We start from the raw sequence: 11,035 nt of genomic DNA on the forward strand, positions 1-11,035 counted from the left end.
ATACATCTGTCAGTGATCTGGATGAGGGAGTTGAATGCACCATTAGCAACTTTGCTGAAGATACCAAGCTGGGAGGTGCTGTTGACCCTCTTGAGGGACAAGATGCCTTGCAGAGGGATCTAGATAGATTGGAGCACTGGGCAACGACTAATGGGATGATATTTACCCAGTCCCAATGCCAGATTCTGCACCTACGACAGAGTAATGCCAGGCACAAATACAAGCTGGGAGAGGAGTGTCTGGAGAGCAGCCCTGCAGAAAAGGATCTGGGGGTGCTGGGTGAGAGCAGGCTCAATATGAGTCAGCGGTGTGCCCTGGCAGCCGAGAGGGCAACCCCCGTCCTGGGGTGCATCAAACACAGTGTAACCAGCTGGTCAGCAGAGGGGATTGTCAGCGTTGGTGCGGCCTCACCTTGAGTACTGCATGCAGTTCTGGACCCTGCAATTTCAGAAGGATATTCAGGTACTCGGAAGCGTCCAGAGCAGGGCAAGAAAGCTGGTGAAAGGGCTAGAAGGAATGTCCTATGAGGAGTGGCTGAGGCCTCGGGGCTTGTCTGCTTTGGAGAAAAGGAGGCTGAGGGGCGACCTCACGGCTCTCTGCAGCTTCCTGAGAAGGGAAGCGGAGAGGGAGGCTCTGATCTCTTCTCCCTGGGATCCAGTGACAGGACGTGTGGGAATGGTTCAAAGCTGCGCCAGGGCAGGTTCAGACCGGACTTTAGGAAGCACTTCTTTACCGAGAGGGTGGTCAAGCACTGGACCAGGCTTCCTAGAGAGGTGGTCGATGCCCCAAGCCTGTCAGCATTTAAGAGGCACTTGGGCAATGCCCTTAACAACGTGCTTTAACTTTTGCTCCGCCCTGAAGTGGCCAGGCAGTTGGGCTAGATGATCGTTGTCGGTCTCTTCCAACTGAAGTGGTTGTGTTTAACAGGCATTTGCAGAATGTGATTCTCTGGAGTTTAGAGATGCTGTGATAAATATAAATTTTACTCTCATCTTCCATCAAGATTCTCTGTGCTCCTCAAGTTCTTCCATTTTTCCCCATTCTCTTAAATTGTTCTATGTCTTATGTAAGAGGATTCGGAAGAGATTCAATAGGACAGTCGAAATCCTTTTCTTTATGCATAATCCAGCTTCTTTTTTGAAACATTTTTTCTCCAGCAGTATATTTTGAATGCCATTTTCATTTTATGAACATAGTTCTTTACAGTTTTGTTAGTCATTCAGCTAATATAAAATCAGTGAAAATAAGGACCAGATGCTCAGCTGGAATAAAATTTACACCAGCAAGATCTATCAAGAGTTACAAAAACCTCCTATGGTGAAACACAGATGAAAGTGTCAAGGCGCAATATATTATTTCTTATTGCTCTGAAACCATATAGTAAAATAAAGACTGTATGCGTTCAATAGAGAATTATACATTAACCTTCATTTATTCAAGACATTTCATGAACCATTTTTGTATCTCCTGACTAATTTGAGATGATTTTTAATTCTCTAAGAAAATCGTAATGGGTTGAGGTTTTGTAACAAAAATTTTGCCTTAGTTTTTTGGCATGTAATGGTCCAAGATTAATTTCACTGATTATTATCCACTGCTTTTACATTTTAGAGTTTATTCTGTATGCAGACAGAAAATATATATATGATATCTGTGTGTATATATATATATGACAAATATAGCTTATTCACACTGTACATCTAAGATCAGATGCACTCAAAGTATGAAAAGGTTTTCAAATGAAATAGCTTAATCACTTCCATATTCTGCAGGTCTATTTTTGGCAATAATACTAGCCTCTGGTTTGCACATGTATTTATTTAATGACAGTCTCTGTTCCTTAAATTGCCAATTGTATTGCTGATTTTCTTTTCATGGTAATAACCCAGTTCTTTTAGACTCTTTGTATTAGCTTGTCATCAGGGTTGTTGTTTTCTGTCTTGGGAGCGCTGTCTTCCTTTTTTCCAGGAGGTTGCATTCAACAAGCTGGAGAGCAGGCAGTTATTATAGAGATTTTAAATTTTTATAATTACGCCCCACTGCTGTGAAGATTTATCCATGTTCCTACTTTAAACACGTGATCTGTTCCACTTAGCCTGGAGGATTAGCATTAAGGTCACGGGTAAATCTTAGCAGTTTCAGAACCTAAATAGCATTTATTTTTTTATATATTTCTGAACTTAAAGGAATTGATCCTGGGCCAAAGTTCTGAGTTGGGACTTACAAAGTCTGAGTCAAGAGCTGGCTCTTCCACAGCTTCATAAAATACCTTTGAATAAATCACTGAGATTCAGACACCCAAAGTCCTTCAGCTTCCTAATTCTCTGGTTTGAAATTTCTCAATTTAGGTGCCTCGATGTTCTTGCATATGTAGTCAAAACATCTTGCAGCTGATTGCAGTAAGGCAGACTGCTACTCTTGTAAAGAATGGAATTGTAAATGCCCCCGTCTATCCATAGTGTTAACATGGATGCACCCATGCCTCAGTTCCCTGTGTGTTTGGAAAAAAACCCAAACTGTATCAAGGCACATCTTTAGCTTTCCAGAGTAGGGCTCAATGCTTTTACATTTTTTGCAGACATGGTCTTTTTACTGGTGGCAGTGATTACAGTTTAGTCTAGCCACTAGGTTCTCTAGTCATGAAAATTAGTAACAAAAATATAGATGAATAATGGTGGAATCAGTGCTTAGCTGCTCTTTAAATATGTGCTTGTAAGTATGTAGAAGCTGTGCTCTATATCTGTCTACATTCATATATATTCAGCAGTACCAGGCTAATTACACTATTTGTATTCCAGAGAATTATGGGAGGCTATAGCAAAGTTTCCTGCGTTCTCCTCACATACCTCTTCAGCCGACCATGAGTCAGAGCTGCACTGCTTATTACAATAATATTAGCATAAGTTGTTTTAGTAAAAAGTAGTACATAATTCATAAGGAAATCTGCAAAATCAAATATGTTTGCTTTTCCCCCCACTTTCATTGGGTTTGAAGAGAATTGTTCACTTTCTTCAAATATTTGGTTTAAAAATGTGGTAACAGTACATTGTTTTCCACTCCAGCTGGCCTGTGTGTTTTTGGTTTTTTTTTGAGTAAAACGTTTCAAAACTTGGTGCCATGGTGAAAGCAAGAAAAGCATACAGACAACTGAGGTTCTTAATCTGTTCTTAAAAGACAGCAGGGCACATAAGATAGAGTGGATCTCAGCTTGCAAGCACCCGAGGCCAGGTCTGCAAGGTGTTTAACAGCTAATTTCCACTGAAGTTTCATCATATGCCTGCATGCTGGTTTAAATAGAAACAGCTCTGTGACACCTGCGCTGCAGTTGCACAAAACAATGCAAGTCAGGGAGCAAATCATTGTAGTGGGCACTATAGAAATTAAAGAAACACACTGTTCACCACAGCATTTACAGTTTTATCCTATTTCTTTTAGTCTAATTTCTGTTGGTGTTGGTATTCCAGGCAGGTACACTGCTATGGAATAAACCCCAAAATGTCAATTTAGAAGAGGTCTGGATCCTCTAATGGAAGAATAACCTCTCTTTTTTTTATTGAGTTTCAAAAGGTTACAGTATTTCCAAAGAGTAGGGATGCCTTCAGACCACTGAGTTTGACAACCTAACATATGCCCAGACCGCCTGCAAGCCCCACACAGCATGTCATCCTTCTGGGAAGGAAGAGGCAAGCGGCACAAGCAAACCTTAAGCAAGCACAGCGTGAGCAGATGGTGTTAATTCCAAAGTCAACTCATGCACCTAAATTCGGTCCATCTCAGGAGGGACAAACACACAAGATGGCTGTGTGAGTTTGAACTGTCATTTCCTAAAGCTGGTTTGTCCAAACAGGAATGAACCTTTCAGTTTTCATTTGAAATGTCAGGTTCAACTAAACCAGGGTTAAAGCCTGCCACAACTGAATTCAGGTCAAAGCTAGATGATGATTTTGTTCTGCCACTAAGACAACCAATTTCAGATTGACTTTTATGCACCAAATCCTCACAGACAACAGAAACATCAAGGATTTGAGGGGAGAAGGAAAAACAAAGCCAACATTTTAAAAGACTTGTGTTCATATTCCACCTGAGAGGAGAGCAAACTTCTAAATGTTACTAAAGCAAAAATAGCTCATGGGAGAGCTTTTCTTAACCAAAGAGAATATTTCTATAATTTGGGGGGGTTAAAAGTTGTCAAGGAGGCCAGTGGTCAAGGGGAGACTCATCTTCTCTTATATTTTAGCAGTTGAGAAGGTAAGCCCAGCCTAGGCTGTCTGTCCAAGCTCCCATGATGATGAACAGAGGAAAGGAAGTGTCTCCAGAGGCAATCTACCCCACCTGAGACATGACTTTGGCTGGACCTACTTCTCCTCATAAAGTTTTTGTCTTATTCTGCTGACTCTGGAAGGGAACCAGAGTACTGTCTTGCTCAAGGACTTAGTTTTTACATGGCTAAAACCAAGATAAAGTATGTTTTACCCTCAGTGGAAACTTTATATCCTAATTAATAAACCAGGATTTTTAGAATACAATTTCCCTTCTGCTATGTTCTCAGCTGAAGCCTTGTGTATATCTGAGCTAACTTCACAGCTTGAAATCTTTGACAGCTTCTTTTCCATTGTAAGTTTGTACAGCACCAAGCACACTGCTATCAGACAAATAAAAAGAATAATAAAACTCAATCATGCTTGTATATATAGAAGGCCAATCAATGTAAACACAGGGTTTCTCTAAACAGGAGAAAAGCGGAAGCCAGATGGCATGAAATCATTGATAGCTGTTTCATAAACTTTTCCTGCAATCAAATCTAATTGAAATAACACTAGATTGTAGGCTTTAGCAGGTGGGCAGCACACACAGCTGTTTCTGCTAGATGATTTCCAAAGAATACATACATAAAACATTTCACAGGGACAGACGTACGGGAAAAAAGGTTAGCCCAGATGGAATGCTCTCTTTCAGGCTTTATTTCACCAACAGATTTCTGAAGCCTGCCTCTTTAAAAATATAAGCAGAAGTGTTTTTCTGGTATTGTTGAACCAATTAGAGTCACATACAATGTGGTTGGGAGCTATGGCCTGGTGATGCAGTGTCTTCAATGCCAATTCACATTTCAAGGCAAGGCAGAGCAGAGAGAGACCTCCTAGTGTCCAGTTTATTGCTTTGCTGTGAGGTAGGATAAATGTAACTGAATCACCTCTGAGATATATTTATGTTTCATAGTAATTCCCTGAGGAAATATTCCACAAGTTTCCTCAGTAGTTTATTCCAGGCTTTCCCTGCACTAATAGGTAGATATTTTCATAACTTTAAATACACTTAAGCTAATGGCTACACATGGTCAAGGAGAGGAAACAGTTCATGTCTTTTTCCATTTTAATCTTTTGCATATTGAAGGATTTATCATGTCCTCTGTCCTCCTTCTGTCCTTTTCTGCAGGCAGACATCCCATGGCAAAATTCCTGAAGGCTCACAGATGAGCTGCAAGAACCAGGTGGGTCTTCCCAGAGAAGTCCGCATCCAAGGCAGGCTTGGCAGGGTATCCTGTGGCTGACCAGAGAGCTAATTCAACAGTTCAGGCTGAATTTTACTTTGAACTTTTGTTTGCATTGGAAACTAAGACTCAAAAGAAAACATGGAGAAAGGAAGGAGAAATGGGAAAGACCAACTTATGTGGATCAAATGAGAGCCTATAGGAAAGACAGTGAACTGAAACACACTGTGTAGGTACACTACCTGGTACCTTCTGGCTAGATGGCATAGTAAAGCTCCTACTCTTCATGAACTTCCTATAAATATGCTACATAAAGATCAACATGGTCTTTTCTATTAGTATTTGTATCAGAATCTGTGCTTTCAGCACTTCAGCCTAAAGGGTCAAAAATTGCCACTGTGTCAGGAACAGCAATCCAGAAGTGATGGCATGAGGGACCTCAGACTTCTCTTCAGATCGTATAAATCTTTTGCCTTTTACTAAAGATTTCCAGGGAGAGGAACACTTTATTTATAGTGGCCTTCCAGTACCTGAAGGGGGCCTACAGGAAAGATGGGGAGGGATTCTTTATCAGGGAGTGTATTGGTAGGAGGAGGGGTAACAGTTTTAAACTGAAGGAGGGTACATTTAGATGAGATATTAGGAAGACATTCTTCAATATGAGGGTGGTGAGGCAGTGGAGCAGGTTGCCCAGAGAGGCTGTGGATGCTCCCTCCCTGGAAGTGTTCAAGGCCAGGTTGGATGGGGCTTTGGACAACCTGGTCTAGTGGAGAGTGTCCCTGCCTGTGGCAGGGGGGTTGGAATTAGATGGTCTTTAAGGTCCCTTCCAACTCAAACCATTCTATGATTCTATAATTCTAACAATAGAATTACACGCAAACTGCTATTTAATAATTAAGATCTCTTGGACTTCAGGAGTCTTTGTGGATATTCTTTTGAAAATGTTAGTTCTGAGGTTAATGGCATCCAGCATTCCCCCCCTGCCCCCAGTATATTAGAAATATAATACATATTAATAGTATATTGGTGAGGCCAGGAGTAGAGAAGGGGAGACAAAATATCATTATATCACTACACAAAATCCTAATTTTAAATGCTAGGCATGGTTGTGGCCACCCTAGTTCAGAAAGCAAAAGGTACAATGAAGGGCAGCAAGGAAGATCAGAGGTTTGAAATAGCTTCTGTCCAAAGAGATATTAAACTGAATAGCACTTTTCAGCACAGAAAAGAAAGAGTTTGTGTTTTATAAAATGATGAATGGCAAGGAGGAAGGAAGGGAATGATGGCTATTATATCTCATAAGACAAGAACATGGAGGCACCAAATGAAACTCTTAGACTGCAGGCTTTACACAAAAAGTACTTCGTATAATCCATAACTTGAAATGCCATTGCCACAGGATGCTTTGGAATCCAAAATTATAAATAGGTTCAAGAAACAGCTAGAGAAACTCATGGAGTAAATATCTGCTGTGGGCTGATAAGCACAATGGTGTGGGTCAGGAAGTCTTGACCCGCAGAGGCATCCCAGGGAGGTGTGAATCCTGGGTTTACCTTGCTCTCAGGCTTCTTATGGTTGTTTTGCAGCCACTATCAGGGACCAAGCATGGTACCACATAACCCCTTGCACTTTCTCATGTGGTTGCAAATGCAGCCTTTTGGTTCCTTCAGAAACCAGGTACAGTTCTCAAGTGAAAACCCGCTCTCCTCAGGGAGAGAGCAGGAAGAAATCCGCAGTAGCCCCAAATGGTGGGAGCAACTGTTTGCAAAAGGCAGTGAGAACCAGCCCTGGGGTGGTATGACTCTGCAAGAAATAAATGCGTGTGAAGCAAATGCTTTTAAAAGCACCCATCTCAGCTCTGCACAGAGAAAACAGGAACATTCAGAAAGAATCGGTGACAAAAGATCCAAAAGAGGCAGTTGATTCCCTGCAGGGGAGAAAACAGTGTTTACAAAGATGCAGAACAGTAAAAAAAGCATTCTTTTGAAAATATTTCAAATGTAATGTTCATTCCTGTATTTATATGGGAGACACAATAAAGAGAGAAAAAGATACAGCCCTTGCCTTTAAGGGCATTTGGACTAAAGCAGGTGTAGCATGACAAGTAAGAACAATAGCAAAATGACAAAGAGGAAAAGAGGAAGGACTGCAGGAGGAGTGGGGGCAAAACGATTATATGTAAATTTATATGATCGTTTTGGATTACAGAGGAAAATCTTCATCAGCTTTATTGACTTGTTTTCTATCTGTTTACTTGCCTTAAACTGAAGTAGTTATTTCAGGCTGCTGAAGGGGTCTATTTTGAGTGTGGTCTCATGAAGGTTGATTATGGGAAGGGGTTTGTGGGAGTCCAAGGACTGAAGACAAAAGGGGAGATAAAGATAAAGAACAATAGATGCAGAAACAGGAGGGACCTAGTGCAGATCCTAGTACTGCCTTTAATAATAGCTGGCTCTCACATAGAACTTTTCACGCATAGATTTTGAAGTGTTTTAAATTGAAGTCTGAATCATTTTCTTCATATTATAACACGACAAATGATATGCTCAAGGTCACTCAGCAGAAAGAAAACAAGAAAATGCACTGTAACCAGGCAGAGGATTCACAGCCCCCGAATGCTAGTGCCATGCTGCCCAAGAGCCACACTGCCCCTCCATCAGCTTGGACTGTCGCCTGCGATATAGAGGTGACATATTAGAAATTAATTTATCAGCTGCTCTCTCTATAAATGATATGCTGAAATACCATATCAGCCCATTTGTAGGGAGAACTGACCTGTGGGAACATGCACACCAGGCAGAGATTTGTTTAAGCTCTCCTCCTCCTTGTTATGAGTACCTGATGGGAAGTGGTACCCAGACATATAACATAGTCTCAGATAGACTGGAGACATATTAAGACAGACATGCCTGTTCAGAGCCACAGCCAGGCTACTCTCAAGGCCAGATACACAGTCTGTTCAAATGATGGTTTGCAATACACCCCAAGAGGACAGATGATCCCCACAGTCCAGAGGTTTACTGGCATGCTTGGATGTAAGGCAGAGCAGAAACTGCCACACTCACAGATCTTCTGAAAAGTGCTCTCTCCGTTATAGATATGCCAGCATGTTGATACCCATGACCTTTTTTTGGCATTTGAAATGCACAAATTCTGCTGACTCCCAAACCATACAGAATGGCTTTTGACCTACAACTGACAACTGTTCATAGAATCACAGAAACATAGAATCATAGAATCATATCTCAAGTTGGAACCGACCTACAACTGTTGTTTGAATTATTCCAAGTATTAGTGTTCTATTTACATGTTTGTATAATGAGCAGAGAAACAATTTAATTGCACGCAGTACACAGTAGTATTATTTTTTTAAAAAAATACAATTCTTTATCACAGGTGAAGTTTAAGAAATTTTTTCAAATAATGGTAAAAAATCTGTGATGACAATACTTACTTGTCATCACAGAGATGTTAGTTATTTAACCAACCCACCAGCTAATATTACTGGTCTTTTATTTGCCCTTCCTTCCAATTAATACGATTATATCTCAAAATGTAACATCTTCAAAGAAGAAATGATGGTTTTTAATGTGGCTGGACCATGCACATTTATGTTAATAGTATTACCTTAACTCATTGCCATACTACAATGGAATTTCTGCTTGCCTGGTTCGTTGCAAACCTCACTCAACAGCTGTGCTGCAGATGTAGTCACACATCTGCAATTGCTGTCTCCCAGCACTGTCTGGTCTTCCATACCTTAGAAGATGTTCCTGTTTGTTTTTTAGGATGAAATCTTGCCTATATCTACCAAGTCAAAATTAGCCCAGCATCATTCACATGAATAAATCTACAACCAGTAGCAAGCATTACTCAAGGTACATTGCTTATACAAAAAAAATTATTTAATGGTCCAAAGGTCACAGTAACAATTTTAGTGTTTATATCTTTTTTATTACTGATGCTAGTCTTATCATGGAGCAGTTTAGAGAGGATCTTTTATAAATGTGAAATTTTAATGGCTTGAAAGATTTTGGATTACATTTGCTTTGACATCTTGAACTAGTGGTAGGAATTTTCTCTGCCGAGCTAATTATCACATGAAATTGTTTTGAGCAACTGTATATCATCATCATCATCACCATCATCATGATTCACTGCTAATCAGAAAACAAGTGGCTGCAGCACCATGCTGCAGACATGAAATGCACAAACTGTAGTACACCTATTGTATGGAGAAACAATTATTTTCCCTCTTTGTGCTTATCGAAAGGTAACTCTAATGTGTTGGCTAATGAATTCCACCCCAGCTGTGCGTGATCTTATAATTACATGGTTCAGGCTCCACATCAGCTAATCAAATGGTTTCTGCAATTTTACAATGATTCAGACCCTAACTCACTGAAATATTCACCTAAAATCAGGTTTATTCAGTGGCCAGTGGAACCATCTTCACTTGCTTAAATGGATGGCTGAATATATACAGGATCATTCACACTTACTTTTAGGCAGATTCTGGCACTAGTTTGATGAATAAAGATCATACTGTGGAAACCAATTGCCGTATTTGGAATAAATGTATTGATTTCTGCTAGAAATTATTATTTAACATATAGTGTCAGTAGCACAAGCCCATATTTCAGCACATGCAACGTATAATCTAAAAGGAAAGAAATCAAATTAATCAACTCCCTAGAGCTAATATTCAGTAAATGATACCGTATATACATATTTCCAGTCAACAGCCATTTTTTCTCTAAAATCTATAGATTATCATATCCTCCTAGTTTCTTTTTTTAATGGTTTCCAGAAAAAGCTCACTCTCTGCAAGAATACACAGGAATTATGTGTATCCGTGCATCAGCCATTTAGCTGTTAACAAACAGAGATAATGGCCATTGGGAATGTAAAAGCTAGACTACTTGGCTGCTCTGACAAATGAAATCCAGGAGTAATGAGTCACACTAGATGTGATCCTTTAAAAAGAAACATTGGCAAACTCTCAGATTTTAAAATAACTTTGCTGAGATCAAGTGGAGCTGTCTTCAGCCATGATGAAAAAGCTAAAAATGAGTATCTGACTGTGCAGATAATTCCAGCAGCTTGGCAGCATTCATTTGCGAAGCAGCCTAGCCCGATAAGAAGTTCGTACTGATGCTAATGCAAACGGGACGGTGCGGATACATATTGCATAATCGCTGCATACATGGCACCTTCATTCATACACTGCCGTCTGTGGTTATCAGCTAAGAGAGACGATAACGTGCATGCCTGCGAGCCAGCCTCCGCTCTGGGTTTTGTTTTGCTCTGCATTGCTAGGCAGACTGCAGAGTGCTCGCTTTCCTGAGCAAGGAAGGCTGAGCACATCTTCCCCTGCAATTTTAGCTCTATCCGTACCACCTTAGCAGTCAAAGGGAAGGAGCGCAAGAATGTCACCCACCACTAATGGCTGGAGGTGGATCCTCTTCAGAATATGCAAAATATACAGGTCTTGAACTGGATTTGCAAGATCTATTACTATGGATAGTAACTCAAAAATCGCCTGTG

At 40.4% G+C, this 11,035-nt stretch overlaps 1 non-coding gene across 1 annotated transcript; it reads left to right on the forward strand.

The window, feature by feature from the left end:
• Positions 1 to 5,933: 5,933 nt before the first annotated feature.
• Positions 5,934 to 5,989, forward strand: LOC129206500 (U5 spliceosomal RNA). Its single transcript, XR_008577170.1, has one exon. It is a non-coding gene; the product is annotated as a U5 spliceosomal RNA (small nuclear RNA).
• Positions 5,990 to 11,035: the final 5,046 nt, after the last annotated feature.

The sequence above is a fragment of the Grus americana genome, chromosome 4 (assembly GCF_028858705.1).
Source record: "Grus americana isolate bGruAme1 chromosome 4, bGruAme1.mat, whole genome shotgun sequence".
Lineage (NCBI taxonomy): Eukaryota > Metazoa > Chordata > Aves > Gruiformes > Gruidae > Grus > Grus americana.